The sequence below is a fragment of the Geotrypetes seraphini genome, chromosome 10, assembly GCF_902459505.1.
Source record: "Geotrypetes seraphini chromosome 10, aGeoSer1.1, whole genome shotgun sequence".
Lineage (NCBI taxonomy): Eukaryota > Metazoa > Chordata > Amphibia > Gymnophiona > Dermophiidae > Geotrypetes > Geotrypetes seraphini.
In genome coordinates, this window is record NC_047093.1 from 89409360 (window position 1) to 89425435 (window position 16076).

A 16076-nucleotide genomic window follows, 5' to 3' on the forward strand; every position below is an offset into this window, starting at 1 on the left:
CCATCAACCTTCCACATCAGTATTATCTCCCTCTGTGTGACTATCTAACCCTTTTCAGCTTTGCCCCCTCTGTAAACCCATCTATCCCTCATTTCAGCCTTGCTACCTCTGTGTTCTTATCTACCCCCTTTCAGTATTTTCCCTCTGTATTCCTGCCCTTATAGTTCCTGCTTTCCTCTTCTCTGTGTCACTGTTTGTTTCCATTTTCAGCTTATCCCCTCCTTTCCCTTGTTCCCGCACTCAGAAGCCAGCATCTTTTATCTCAAGGGAGCATGTTAGCGGTATAGTGTGGGCGGGACTATTTATTTATTTATTTCATTTTCTATCCCGCTCTCCCCAAAGAGCTCAGTACGGGTTACAAGTTCAACATACATAATATACAGTTAATAGGTTAAAATTTGCCATAGTTACAATGCAAGTTTTCCAATACAAGTTTTTATCCTAACTCCACACATACTAGGGATCTAATACCAATATATATAATATTGAGTTTACAGATTAGGTATGCTATGGTTACAGTGCAAAATTATTCAATGCACATTTTATCCTAATGCGACACATGCTGAGGATCTACTACCAATATACATTTCTTTGTAATCTATCAATTCTAGGCAGGGAAGTTAGGTGAAGAGGTGTGTTTTTATTGCTTTTCTAAAGTTCCAGGAGTCCTTCAAAAGATCTGATCTGCGATGACAGTTGATTCCAGTGGCTCGGTATAAAGTGGGAGTAGGGTCATCTTTTGGTGGTTTGGGGGTGATGGGCATGACCAGGGGGCATTTTGTGGTGCATTTTATCCTGGGAGCAGAGGGACCTGTTTGACCTGTTTGGTCATCATGCAGCCTTGCGCCATGTCATGCATCAGGCCTTTGAAGACACGTTTGGCTACAAGGAGCCAGTGAACTGAAGATAGAGCCTGGGAGACAGGGTCACAGACACGGAGGTTTTTTTTAGAAGTCTGATTGATGCATTTTGTACATGCTAGGGGGTTTTCTGACATGGACCCTTTTCTGCCTTAATCAGTTTAGAATACATCCAGAATACAGTTTGGAAACCTGGGGCTAGACCTGTTTTAACAAAGAAAAAGTGTCAAAAAGGTGCCCAAATTGACCAACACTGGAGGGATGGAAGCATGCCCCCCCCCCCCCACACACACACACTCCCCCAGTAGTCACTGACCCCTCCTACCCCCCCCCTCCCAAAGATGTGAATGAAATGGTATGTGCCTGCCCATATGACAGCTTCAGATTTTATGGCCAGTCCTAGAAGAGCAGAAAGCAGGTTCCTGGGGCAGCTTGGTGGGTGCTGTAGTGAACCATAGAGATGGGGACTCAGACCCATAATTCTTCTAACCACTGTACTTACAGTAGAATATGTGATCCTTCTGAACCCCATCCTAATCCCACTGTACCCATATATAGATGTCAGCTGCAGGCATAAGGGCTGTTGGTGTGGTATGGTATACAGTTGGGTACAGTGAGTAATGAATGGCTCACCATACAATATAAAGGGCTATGGTGAGATCTATATTTGAGACTTTTTATGTGAGGTTCACTGAAGTTTCTCCAGGGTGCCACACTGCTCTGCTGGATGCCTGTGTGGCCAGTCTACCAAGAATGCTGGACCCTCCTACATCCCAAAGTCTTGTTCTGTGCACTTTTCATTTGGAAGTGTTGATTTTGTTTTTGTTCAAAAAGATAGATGCACAAAGCATAAACATATCCATTAAAAAAAAACATCAAAAACAACAAGATAGATGTTTTGCAGTTTTGAAAATGGGCATGTTTGGTACTGGATTTTCGAGTATGTTCCACAAAACATCTAAACTCAGAATTAAGCATCATCGAAAATGGCCCTTTGCACATATTTCATTTAAAAAGCTGCATGTTTAGCAAACCTTTCATAAAATATTCTTGGAAGTTTTGTACACATGGACCTATATATCATTTTTCCAAGTTAAATATCTTATATAAATTTATCCAGTAAATCATCAGCTGCCGCATGAACGACTACTTCGGAAAATTGCGAGCCATGGAATCGAGGGTGAAATACTCACATGGATTAAAAACTGGCTGGATCATAGGAAACAGAGAGTGGGGGTAAATGGACAATACTCAGACTGGAAGAGCATCACCAGTGGGGTGCTGCAGGGCTCGGTGCTTGGACCCGTGCTCTTCAACATCTTTATAAATGATCTAGACATTGGTACGATGAGTGAGGTGATTAAATTTGCGGATGATATGAAGCTATTCAGAGTAGTAAAGACACAGGGAGATTGCAAAGATCTGCAACGTGACATAATCAGGCTCGAGCAATGGGCATCAACATGGCAGATGAGGTTCAACGTGGATAAGTATAAAGTGATGCATATAGGTAACAAAAATCTCATGCACGAATATAGGATGTCCGGGGCGGTACTTGGAAAGACCTCACAGGAACGAGACGGGAGTTCTGATCAACAAGTCGATGAAGCTGTCCATGCAATGTGTGGCCAAAAGGGCAAACGGAATGCTAGAAATGATAAAGAAGGGGATCACGAACAGATTGGAGAAGGTTATCATGCCGCTGTACCGGGCCATGGTGCGCCCTCACCTGGAGTACTGCGTCCAGCATTGTTCACCGTACATAAAGAAGGACACGGTACTACTCAAAAGGGTCCAGAGAAGAGCGACTAAGATGGTTAAGGGGCTGGAGGAGTTGTCGTACAGTGAAAGATTAGAGAAACTGGGCCTTTTCTCCCTCGAACAGAGGAGGTTGAGAGGGGACATGATTGAAACATTTAAGGTACTGAAGGGAATAGACTTAGTAGATAAGGACAGGTTGTTCACCCTCTCCAAGGTAGGGAGAACGAGAGGGCACTCTCTAAAATTGAAAGGGGATAGATTCCGTACGAATGTAAGGAAGTTCTTCTTCACTCAGAGAGTGGTAGAAAACTGGAACACTCTTCCGGAGTCTTTCACAAGGGAAAACACCCTCCAGGGATTCAAGACAAAGTTAGACAAGTTCCTGCTGAATCAGAATGTATGCAGGTAGGGCTAGTCTCAGTTAGGGTGCTGGTCTTTGACCAAGGGCCACCGGGAGAGCGGACTGATGGGCACAATGGACTACTGGTCTGACCCGACAGCGGCAATTATTATGTTCTTATGGTCATTGTCAATTTAAGATATTATCTTCAGCTTGTCTATAAGATCAGTAGAGTGGCAGGTATCTGTGTGTGTATGTGTGTGTGTGTGGGGGGGGATGTGGTATATGAGCATAGTAGAGTGGCAGGTGTATGGGGGTCATGGTGTTTCAGTGCAGTAGAGTGGAATGGAGGCATGTAGTATCATGAGTGTCATTTTGGTGTGGTAAGTGCCACTCCCCAAAATGTATTGCCACAGCTTTGCACACCACAGTTTCAGCCATCCATCAAGCTGGAATAATTAAAACCCTGACCTATTCCAGTGGCTCTTTGCCCTGTTATTGTCGCACTCCTTCTGAAGGTGCAGCTCAGTACATCTCCCCCAACTCTCATCAGTAGCAGGAGAAGAATTAATAAAACATCATTATCCTGCAATGACAAAACCACTTGTGATATAAGCTGCAAAATCTTTAAGCTTTTAGCAAGACAGCATTCTCATTGGAAGAAGGAGATGACATCTTATTAATGCTTTTTCTGCTGCCAATGAGAGGAAGCTGTAAGATATACTGAAGAGGTGGATCAGATGTCAGATCAGTAGAAAATTTTTGAGAGGCAAAGAGGGCAGGGGAGAAAGAAAGAGGGAGTGAAAGTAGAGAAAAGAGTCTCTAGTGAGATGGAAGCATGCAGGGAGGGAATGGGCAAGAAGGAAAGGGAAGCATCTCTGGAGGGAAGAAGGAAAGAAGGAACTTCCAATGGAGGAATGCAGAGAGAGAGAGAGAGAGAAAGCAGGTTAGAAGAGAAAGGAAAGCATTTTCAGTGGGAGGATTAGAACAAGAATTGAGGTAGGTGCCTTGTGTATATGTGTGGTGGTAGTAGGAAGGAAGGAGAAGGTAAGAAGTAGAGGAATTCCTAGTGGGAGGTTGCAGGGAAGAAGGAGGGAGCATAAAAAGGAAAGAAAGAGCCAAGAGAAAGGGAAGGAGAGCAGAGTGAAAAAGGGGGAGAGAAGCATCTTTTAAAAAAAATTCCTTATTGATTTTCAAACTACAAATGCACCATACATGAATTACATATATGTACATTGTATAAGCACAGCAACCTTTCAAATATTACTGCAACAAAGAAATTTCCCCTCCCACCCAGCTAATATACAAATAAATAACTCAAACCTTCATGAAACCATTCATTGTGTACATTTACTTGCTTAGAAAATAAAATAAATTAAATTATTCCTCTTTACAGTATTTAGAGAAGCATCTTGAGAGAGACAGAGAGCAAGAGAGAGGAAGGGGTGAAATAATAGACAGCATTTCTCAGAAAGAATCAGGGGGTGATAAAGAGAAATGAAACAATTCTAAGAAGGAGTGAAAGAGGATAAAGGCATATCTAGGGAGAGATGAATGAGGGAGAGAAACATTTTGATACATAGAATGAGGCAATGAAAAGGAAATAAGCATCTCTAGAAAGAGAAAGGGAGACAGAGCGAAAAGAGGGAAACAAACATATTTGAGAAGCAGGGAGGGATGGGTAAAAAGGAGAGAACCCATCTCTAAAGAGAGGAAGAAGGGACAAGCCTGGAGTGGCGGAGGAGACAGGGAGGAAGACAGAAAATGTGGTAAATGTCACTTTGGCTTTCCCCCATCATACCTTACTTGTCCCCGTGTTGCCACCAAATATGTCAGTCTATAGATGCCCTTGTGTGGTGTATGAGTGCAGCAGAGCAGTGTTTTTAGGTTTTCATGAATGGAAATTATCTTTATACTCAAATTAATATAAAGAAAGATGTATTGTATATGTAAGGTGAACAGATGATGTATGTAGAATGTAGAACTATATATAAACACCTAAAGATATTCAAATATAAATAGCGTTATCAGAGACTCACTAAGACAGGTTCCTAACACAGAGAAAAAGACCTCAGTGTTTCCTGGGGGATCAATCCAGGAAACTACTATGACAAATACTAAGTTGTCATAGGAAACACATCCTTGGTGAAATTACTAACAGTATTATTATGTTGATAGAATCATTCAAAAATAAATTGTTCAAAAACACTTTAAGGCAAACATGTAGGAAACCCGCACTTATCTTCAATATATCCTCTGATAAGGAAGTGATCACCACAGCTCCGTTGTCAATTTTAAATACACTCTCCCGGTGCAATTTTCAATTGAATTTAAAGCCTCATCTCGTTATTCCTGACAGGCGCTGTTTCGCTATTACGCTGCATCAGGGGAATTTTTTTTTAAAAAGAGCTACTGCTTCAAAGTCTTCTATGCCATTGTACATAAAGAAGAGATTATATGCAGTTATATCAATGAATTATTTCTAAGGTTGGTATATCTAAGATTACATCCTGACAAAGAAGTGGATTTATTATTACTATAATAATAGGTTATTTATGATGTTGGGATTTATGATGTTGGGATTTTAGGGCTCCTTTTACAAAGGTGCGTTAGGGCTTTAACGCGCAGAATAGTTTGCGCTAAAATACGCACGTGCTAGCCGCTACCATCTGCTCTTGAGCAAGTTGTAGTTTTTCAGGTAGCGCATCCTATAACGCGCGCTAATCCGGTACGTGCGCTAAAAACGCTAGCACACCTTTGTAAAAGGAGCCCTAGTGTCAAAACTGTTGTGCTAATTTGGGCTATTTTTGGCATGAGTTGGGCTAGAAAAGTTTTCACCAGCTGGCAACAATGAAATAGTACACATTAATTACTTATAGTATATTATTTGCAGGTAATGCATGTGAGAACAGTCTCCAAGGCAAACACAACAAACCTACCAATTTTTATATAGTGATGTTTAAACAAACGTACTTTAGTGGAGCAATTTTTAGAATGAGAATGTGCTCCAGAACCCACCAGCAGGCAAGCACATTTTCAAAGGAAACTTCTGTGAGGGTTAACCTGTTAATAGCTCTTGGGAAAATAATCCTCCCCTTCCACAGAGAAAATTAGTTGTACTGAGACAGGCTGGATTTCATTTTGAAGTACCTGTACCTGATTCTTCACTCCCCCCCACCCCACCCCACCCCATATCTTGTGCAGAAAACTCCCCACAGCACTGGCAGCTGCAGGGAGTTTTCCCATTCCAAATCCATGAAATTTACTCCTTCCTATATTACCTAATTTTAAGGCTAGCAACAGTAGAACTTAGAATTTTAAACATCCCGTAGAATATTCTGCCTTAAGCTTCTGCTCCACCTAATTAAATTCAAAAGCTTGGCTCTCGTTTGGAGAGGTAAGTAATCAGATCCAAGAAAGTTAAAAAAAAAATCCAAGGAAGAATTCCACTTCTGCAGACTGTGTCACTTTCTTGTGACTCATTTGGTTTTCTTGAGAAGAACAGGGATTTCTCTTTTTCTTTTCTCTCTTTGTCTTTACAGCCATACATGGTATGCAAATACCTTTTTTGTGCCTGAGTCTGCGTCTGGGCGGCTTGTTCACAAGCACCAGAAGCTCCAGTAAAGGGGGCTGTTCCTTTAACGAAAAGTGGATAGGCTGCCTTGGAGGCATTCCGTTACAGGGGAAGGAGCCAGGCATCAGCACTTCAAGCACAGAAGCTGCAGTATATAAAGCCTGCAAAAGCTGACTGGGTTGACCACAGTTTGCCTTACTGTCAAGCGGCGCTCCACATCACGCCAAGTTTTCTAAGTTTTGACGAAAGGGAAAAAAAAAAGCAACAAAGTGGGAGGGCATTTGATCATTAGTTCCTTAAATATTCATTCAATGGAGGTTAACCACTATCGGATCTTATCCATATCAAACCTGTGAGGTAAGATTTGATGTGTTTATTGCATTCATTGGTTTGAAAAGGGGGAAAGGGCAGGATTTTCTAGGTACTTTGCAATAGAATTTTATTCTGTGGAACTCTGTTTCATTCAGTTTGCATGTTTAAATGTTCTTGTATACTGCAACAAATATTCAATATCAGGTATGACTTAGACTTCTGTCAGCTCCTTCTACTGAAAAAAAAAAAAATTGTGTGCAGAGCATTTTCTTTTGTTTGCAGAAAAACTCAACAGCCCAATAATATGGTGGGAGTCGGCGAGGAACTGAACTGACACTGTTCTGGGTTGCCTTGGATAGATTTTGTGGGCTATTCTGATGAGGATGACTTTGCCTGTAAAATCCTTGATGCTTTTGAAAGGAAGAGTCAGTTTTCAGGTGTCAAAAGTATTTGATCTTGAAAAGAATACTGTATGCTCCCGTTTCTGCAGTTATTGGGGGGGGGAGGGGGGGAATTGCTACATCTACTGTGTTTATCTGAGAATGGGAAATAAGGGACAAAAATTTGTGTGTCAGGGGACAAAAAGGGTTACTATCTAATTATTGGGAAAATTAGAATAATTTTATTTTAGAATTAAAATTGTTATATTGTTTAAATGATATTTGCATAAGTTAAGTGTTATTTATGTATTTTGATTATTTATTTTGGGGTTTTTGGGGGGAGGGGCGGGGGATTGAGGTGTAATAGGTATCCTCTGTGCCCTAGAACAGTTCAGTATTTGGACTGTGTTTGCATTACCTCCCTTCATGCATCTGAATTCCATAACAGACTTTAACAATGTTGGTAGCTAACCAACTCGTGTATAGATTATCCTAAATATTAAAGAGTTTGCAGCCTCATCAGGTACTGAACTTTGGGTCTGAAGACTTAGTAGGGGCTGTGCAACTGTAACTTCATCCTTTCCACTGTGCCACAACTTGACTGTCACATAGGAGTAGAAGCTGTAGCCTTCTTGATCATTAACTGTATTGTTTTAATGGTTATTCTCTTCTCAAATTTCACTGCATGCCTTTATTTAGGAGAGCTGACAGCTATCAGCTGCTTCTTTTTTTGTGTGTGATAGCTACCGCTGAATATGCTTTCCAAAGCTCATATTAATTTGATATGACTGCACTGGAAAATTGCTAAAGAGTACCTGTAATTTGATTCTTTCGGCAGGTTGCTTACTATCTCAGATCCCTTTGCTGTTTGAGACTGTTTCAGGGTAAAAGAGATAGCTCTGTATAACCGGCAGCTTTGAGGATAGAAGAGAGAGAGAGAGAGAGACAAACTCCCAGCATACCCATGGGGCAATTCTATTACCAGGCATCACAAATTAGGTGCCTATATTCTGTGCGCTGAATGCTAATTCTATAATGGAATCTGTGCACCAAGATTCCATTATTGAATACTAGGGTAAATCAGCATCAAAGCCCACTTATGTCATCCTAATAGCAGGTGTAAGTGGACACGCTGAAATGCAGTAATTTAGAGTAAAATTTATTAACAGTATTTTGTAAGTTACATGCATACAAGGGTCAACTGAAAAGTTTCTGGCCTGACCAAGAAAGAGCAAGATTAGCATCACAATTATATAGCTGTCCAGCAGATGGTGTTGACAGACATCTATGGCTAGGTTTTCAAGTCAGTCTGATGTCTAGTTTTGTCTTGTCGGCCTTTTGAAGTGAACACCTGCTCCACTTTATTTTAAAAAATGGATAAAATTGAGTATTACACCATGATAAAATCCCTTCATTTGAAGAGAAAGTCACCTACTGAAAAATCTGAAAAACCTACTAGATTAAATCTGAGTTAGACACAGTATATGGTATTTGTATTTATATATGTATACCCCGCCTTTCACAAGGTGGGTCACAATATAGAGTATATACACAAACAGAATCACATACATTACAACAAATAGAACATCAATAAAACATAATAATTATAATGTAAAGCCTCCTAAAATTATAAAGAGGTTACCAGTGCCTCACATCAAGAAAACTATAGATCAAGACCCATATTTCATCTTACAGAAGAGGTGTTTCTTCAACATTTTCTTAAAACTACTCAAACTTGTTTGCTGTCGTAAATATCCCGGAAGCTGATGTTGCATCTCCTTCATTTTCAATGGTGAAAGTATAGCCTGCTAAGTTTAAACATGGCTAGACAAACATTGTTGATAAATGCTTCAGATATCCAAAGACAGTAACAACTGACGAAATGGTTGATGAAATTCACTCATTCGTGATGGAAGTTGGCCAGTTGACCTTAAATGAGATAGCAGAGGCTGCTGGCATTTCATCAGAATGTGTACACACCATCCTACATGAATATTTAGGCATGAGAAAGTTGAGTGGATGATGGGTGCCACATTTGCTAACCGTTGACCAAAACTGAGTTTAATTGGACACTTCAAAAAAAAAAAAGAAAAGTGTTTTGAGCATTTTAAGCACGAGAATGACTTTCTGTGGTGTTTTGTGGCTTTGGATGAGACTTGAGTTCATCACTATACTCCTGAGACACTATACTTTGGGTTCATCACTACTCCAGAGACAAAACAACAATCCAAACAATGGACTATAAGAGATGAACTGACTCTGCAAGAAAGCAAAAACAACCCCATTGGCTGGGAAGGTGAAGGCAACCTTCTTTTGGGATTTCCACAGGATTATTTTTATTGACTATCTGGAAAAGGGAAAACCATTAATGGCAAATAATATGCTGGCTTATTACAATGCACTGAAATCAAGACAAAATGCCCTCATTTGGCCAAGAAGAAAGTTCTCTTCCACCAGGACAATGCATCGTCTCACACATCAACAATCACGATGATGAAATTGCATGAATTGCAATTGGCCCTGTGCAACTTCTTTCTGTTTCTGAACCTGATTCTGCAGTCATCGATGCTGTAAACAGCTATTTTTCCATTCAGCCATTTCATATTTTACAGAAAGCATGAAAAGTCTGGAAAAACATTAGAGCAAACGTATTGAGTTAAAAGGAGACCATTTTGAAAAATAAATTTAATTTTCCCTCCATAAATGTTGTTTTCTTGATTAGGCTGGAAACCTTTCAATTGACCCTCATAAATGTGGTCCCGCTCACTTCCTGCCCATGCTTCTCACCTGTGAACACCCCCCATACCTGCTTAGATTTACATGATAAGCAAATTGCACATATATTGCTGAGCACTCAGCTTGCACTTACCCACTAAGTCCTAGTAATCTCTATATTTACATGTGCACAGTGTAAATATAGAGAGGAAAAAGTTATGAGGTCATGTTGCCTCTTTAACCAACTCTAAAAATTTTAGAAAAGCTTTGAAGACCTATCTTTTTAGTAAATATGTTTTAAAGGATAATGTAAATTGAAATTATGTGTTGTAGGCCCTCTTTTACAAAGGTGCGCTAAGCGTTTTAACGCATGTTTAGTGCACGCTAAATCAACGCGCACGCTAATGGCTAACGTGCACGCATTAGCGTTTAGTGCATGTTTAGAGTGCGATAATATTTATTGCGTGCTAAAAAGCATAGTGCAACTTAGTTAAAGAGGGGGGTTAGTGTAGTTTAAATCTTGTAATTCTGGATGTTGTGTCCATTCTTATTATATGTAAACCGCAGGGAACTTTGAAAAGGTATTTGCGGTATATAAATGATTGTAATTGTAACTGTAAATGTAAGTGCCATGTTATAGAATGTACTTCTTAAGATGTAAAAGAGAGTTTTTGCAAATGTCATGCAGGATATTAGTCCCCTGCAGAAGAATAAACATCTGGCACTTGTACACATGGAGGGTATTCTATAGCAAGGCATCCAGAAAGAGGGACCTGTTAGAAGCCTATTCTAAAAAGGAACATAGACACCTCCTTTCTTTATAAAATAGTAATGTGACTAGGTATATGCACGCTATGCACTTAGACGTGAGCACACACTAGACATAGTGCTGGTATAAGTGCTTGCTAGATATGTGCACATAGCTAATAGCATTCTATAAGGTGTGTGCATAAGTGGGTGTCCTATCCAGGTTCCACCCAGTTTGTTCTATGTGTACATCCATCTGTCAAGTATGTGCTGTGCAAGATATGTACATATTTCCAGACTTACTTATTTTCAATACTTATATGTCGCATTAGACCAATGCGGTTTAGCAGAATTCTGCAATATACATGTATTTCTACTAATATTCTTAGGGCTACCATATGGCTCCAGAAAAAGGAGGATGGATTGAGACATCCGGGTTTTACTTCCACAATGAAAGTAAAACCTGGATATCTAAATCCGTCCTCCTTTTTCTGGAGCCATATAGTAACCCAAAGTATTCTAAACAATGACAAGTGAAATCCACATGTAAATGTCACCTCCTACATGCTAAGAGGTGTATAATGAGAGTTTTATGCAGTATACATGTGTTTTTATCCATTGGAGTAGAAATGTAAGTAAATTAAAAGGCTAACAGAATGTGTTGCACTTTTGCGTAGTATCGCTGTGCTATTTAAAATGTCATCAATGTTTGTTTAAAGTTTGGGGCAAGAATCAGCTGAGAAAGTCACAGAACATTTTAAAGTTTATAACTGCAGCAACTTGTCTATGATTTGAGCATTTGGAGAGTTTTCAAATATCCTTTGTCATGGAAATTCACATAGTGCCTCTGTGTCTTGCAGCAGAGATGCTCTTAGAGCAAACATGCATGTACCAGAGGAGAGATAAGCAATTCTGGGCAGATTATCATCTTTTCAGTGAAATAAATACTTAAATACTTAAATAGACTAGTTCCAAAAGTCCCTTGACGGTGTCTTATGCTCTTCTTTCCTCCACTGTACTCCTGCTGTGCCCGTACCTACCCTTGAAATCACTGAGCCGACTACAAACTCAAAAAGAATATGTATATTTGTGCATGTGTTTGTAGTTAGGAGATCCTGCGAGGACCCCCCCTCCCCCTCCCCCCTCCAATTAGATTCATGATCCATAGCAACCTGCTATTCATACTTCAACTTCTCTGTTCATTCATTTCAGCCGCTATGTTCCCCTTGAGAACAGGCTTTAAGAGTTCCGGTTCTTAATCCTGTAACCACAAGGGTAGTGCGTGTTCGGTGTCCAGCACATACCTGTTATATTAGATAAGGATGAGCCGCTGCCCAGCAAAAGCCAAGTTGCCCTGTGGCATGCCTAATTGGTTAATTGGCTGGTATAGCTACTTCATAGCAAGAAGCAGCAGTTAACCGTTCTGAGTGAAAATGTATAACGAGATAAGGGATAATGGGCTACAGAAGTCTTCCACAAACGTAATGTGCTGCTGGAGTCCTTGCTGAGGAATTTGGATCATGGCTGAACTTGCAAAAATGCACAGGCAGCGGATGACTCGATTACCCTCAAATCTCATTGGTTTTGGAGAGCAAAGTAGAAAGAAATAATTGTGGTTAAAGCATATAGTCAGGAAACAGTTGAAAATGAGCATGTTGCACAGAGATTTCAGAGCATGCAGATGGCAGAGCCACCAGGGACTCTCTGTCCACAGATATAACCCACAAGTACTGATTCATCCAAAAGTATGCATGCTTTTATTTGCCTCCAACTACTACCAAACCTGGATATATGTATTTATTCAAGCTTGCATAAAACGGAGCCAAAACTAGAGAATGACATGGGGACAAATTTGTCCCTGTCCCCTGCAAGTTTTGTCACAATCCCTGTCCCTGCCCCATTCGTCTAAGCTCTGCCTTAACCACACGAGCCTTGATCACTTATGGTTTTAAAGGGTTTGAGGCTTGTGCAGCTGAAGACAGAGCATGCAGGAATGGTGCAGGGACAGGAAAAGAACTCGCTGGGACGGAGGAAAATGTGTTCCCATGTCATTCTCTAGCTAGAACTACTATCGCATATATTTGTCTCCATTACTTACTATGGAAGTGAACTCAACATTTTAAAAATGTATTGCTTTCATAAAAAAATAAAAAGACAACTAAAATAATTGCCTTTTTTCTCTCTCAGAAAACTTCACATAAAATGCGTTTAAATATCGGAAAAAGTTGCTTTTAAAGGGTTGGTGCCATTTTTCTTTATGGACTTTTAGTCTTCTAATGACAGAACAAATACTATTTCAATTGTTCTCATTTAAGCTCACTTTCATTTAATTTATAAATTCTGTACAATTTTATTTCTTACACACACACCCCTCGTATCGCATCCACATTATTTAAATCTCAAAATTCCATCAACTAAAACACAGGCTACAGTGTATCCACAGGATCTTAGAAATGCCATAAAACACATGGAGGCACTCCCTCCCTTTTAGGCACTCCCATGCTATAAATACCATAGAATGCTAGTGTACCTGGCATCAGTGCACCTAATATTTACGGTGACGGGATAATCGCACACCAGACGCCAGCGCGCTGACAATCCAGCGCCGACAATTCAGCACAAGACAGAAGCGCACGGGGGAAAAAATAATTTTTAAAGAGCTCTGACTGGGGGTTTGGGGTGGCACCCCTCCACACACTTTATTGGGTAGTGTTCGCGCTGCCATTGCGGGGAGGGGGGGTGACACACCCCACATTATAGAGAAAATGGAACTTTTCCCGAAAAACTCAGAAAAAGTTCCGTTTTCTCTATAATGGAGGTTTCCAACCCCCCAAGCCCCCCTCCAACAGCAGCGCAAACACTAACCAATAAAGTGGGGGGGGTTGCCACCCCAAACCCCCTGTCGGAGCTCTTTACAAATTACTTTTTCCCCCGCGGGCTTCTGTCTTGCGCCGAATTGTCAGCGCTGGATTGTCAGCGCGCTGGCGTCTTGCGCGCCACTGACTATGAACCAATATTTACGCATCCACAGACCTGGTGTTACTGTGATTGATCAAATGTGGCAAAGACACCGGTGATTAGAGTATTCTGTAAGCTGCATATATACGAGAGTTGGACCTCCACCCATGCCATTCCCATTTAGGCAATTCTATAACTTGGCACCACAACTGAGTGCACTTAGCGACAATTCCCTAATGGCACATAGATGTGCCTAAGCTGTAATAGAATATTAGCACAAAGCTGTGTTGGTGTGTTAAAATATAGGCGCACATAATTATGACTGGGGTAAGTTGGTTCTCCTAAATGCACCTTGCAATGCACTCAACTTATAGCATTCCGTAGGTTGTGTGTATTGCTTGATGAAATATCCATGACCCGACCATACTTCTCCCAGGTACCGCCTTGAAGTTATACGCTGACTCATTAATTCTACAAACTTGCAGGATCAAAATTTCCAACTACCATGTCAATTTGTGCACACACGTTATAAAATAAAGTCAGTTGCACTTGTAAATCAACACAGGATTGTTAATTGGAGCTAGCAGCTAATGATTGACTATATTGATCTTAATTGGCACCAGCTACAAGCTTATTTATTTATTCTCATTTCTTCTATACCACTTAGAGAATATCCGATGCAGTTAACTCTGTGTATTTTTCCCTATTTGTCCTGGCGGGCTCACCATCGAACTGTGGTGCCTGGGGCAATGAAGGGTTAAGCGACTTGCCCAGGGTCACAAGGAGCAGCACAGGGCTCAAACCTGCAACCTTGGAGTACTGAGGCAGCAGCTCTAACCACTAGGCCCCCCCCTTAACTGCCATTAGTTAAATCTGAAGTGCAGCTTCAAGGGGTGTAGATCTGGGCGGGGCATGGGTGGATTAGACACTTATGTGTGCGGGTTATAGAACACTATTGTTTATGCACCTAACCGCCTGCAGTTAAGCACAAACATTTATGATGCAAGTGATCACACCTAAAGTTAAGCGTGTAAATTCAGACTTATGGTAGTATTCTACAAGGGCGGTTGTGCATGCAACTGCTGTTATGAAATTCACTCTTAGCATTGTATCATGCCAGTTAGAGAATGACACGGGGAAAAAATCTGTCCCCGTCACCGCCCCGTCACCGGCCCACCATCCTCTGCACCGCCCCGTCACCGCCGTTTCCTTCACCGCCCCATCACCGTCACCGCCATCCCTTTCACCGCCCCGTCACCGCCACTGCCATCCCATTCACCGCCCCGTCACCGTCCCCGCTGCATCCATTTTCTGTTTTCATCCCCTTGGCCCAGAATCCTTTTCCCTTTCACTCCCTCCTTACAGTTTGAGCCGGGAACACGGGTGATCGCACGGTCCTCGCAGCCCCCACCCGCCTGCCCAATCGATCGTAGTGATTAGCCAGCTCTCTCCCTTCTCCTCACCTTAGTTTGCAGGCTTTCTTTTTCGGCGACCTGCACGCTTTCCCAAAGAGCTGCGCACGCGCGGCTGCTCAGTGTTCAATCTTCTGCTCTGCTGCAACTTCCTGTTTCCGGTTGCATCAGAGCAGAAGATCGAAACTGAGCAGCGGCGGGTGCGTGGCTCTCTGATAGCGTGCGGGTCGCCGAAAAAGAAAATCTACAAACTAAGGTGAGGAGAAGGGAGAGAGCTGGCTAAACACTAGAATCGATTGGGCAGGCGGGTGTGAGCTGCGGGGACCGCGCGATCCTTCATGCCTCACTGCGGGGACAAGACCCATTCACCGCCCCGCGGGCGGTGAATGGCCTTGTCCCCGTCACCACAGCGACTGCTAGTTTTCTTCCCCGTTTTCGGCGGGTGACCCGCGGCTAAAATGCGGTGGCCGCGGGTAAACCGCCACCGTGTCATTCTCTAATGCCAGTACCTAAGTTTTAGAAACCTGATTACATTATAGAATAGCACCTAGTACTTATTCACATAACCGCTAATTATTGACCTCTCTGATACTTAAAAGTGTTAGTATTCTATACTTTTGGATTTTCTTTTTTTTTTAAATTCTTTATTCATTTTTAAAACTTTCCTAAGTGCGACATAAGATACAATCACTTTACATTTTAACATCACTTAATATTCCATCCAAGTCTAATTCACATCAAATAACCCTCCCCCCTTAATACCCAACAATTGTTCTTAAGCATAAAAAAACATAAAGTATCCCCCCCCCCACCGAACGTGTATGAACAAAGGGGAAAAATATTCATTCTGTACATTATTTTGTTAATGGCTCCCATACATCCCTAAATTTCTTAAAGTGCCCCTGCTGTATGGCTATTAAAAACTTGGCATAACGAATTCCACCAAAAATCATAATTCAGCATATCCCAATTTTTCCAGTTTTTCATAATTTGCTGTATGGCAACCCCTGTCATAAT

At 41.4% G+C, this 16076-nt stretch overlaps 1 protein-coding gene across 5 annotated transcripts in view; it reads left to right on the forward strand.

Moving 5' to 3' along the window:
• The first annotated feature begins 6529 nt into the window (after window positions 1-6529).
• Window positions 6530-16076, forward strand: part of TNC (tenascin C) — a 267005-nt gene continuing 257458 nt past the window's right edge. For 2 of the 5 annotated variants that reach the window (XM_033960454.1, XM_033960453.1), the window contains exon 1: window positions 6531-6892. The gene's annotated coding sequence lies outside the window, so the exon portion shown is untranslated. Of the gene's footprint in view, window positions 6893-16076 lie in introns of all 5 variants that reach the window. The other 3 variants (XM_033960452.1, XM_033960456.1, XM_033960457.1) reach the window with 3 other exon arrangements.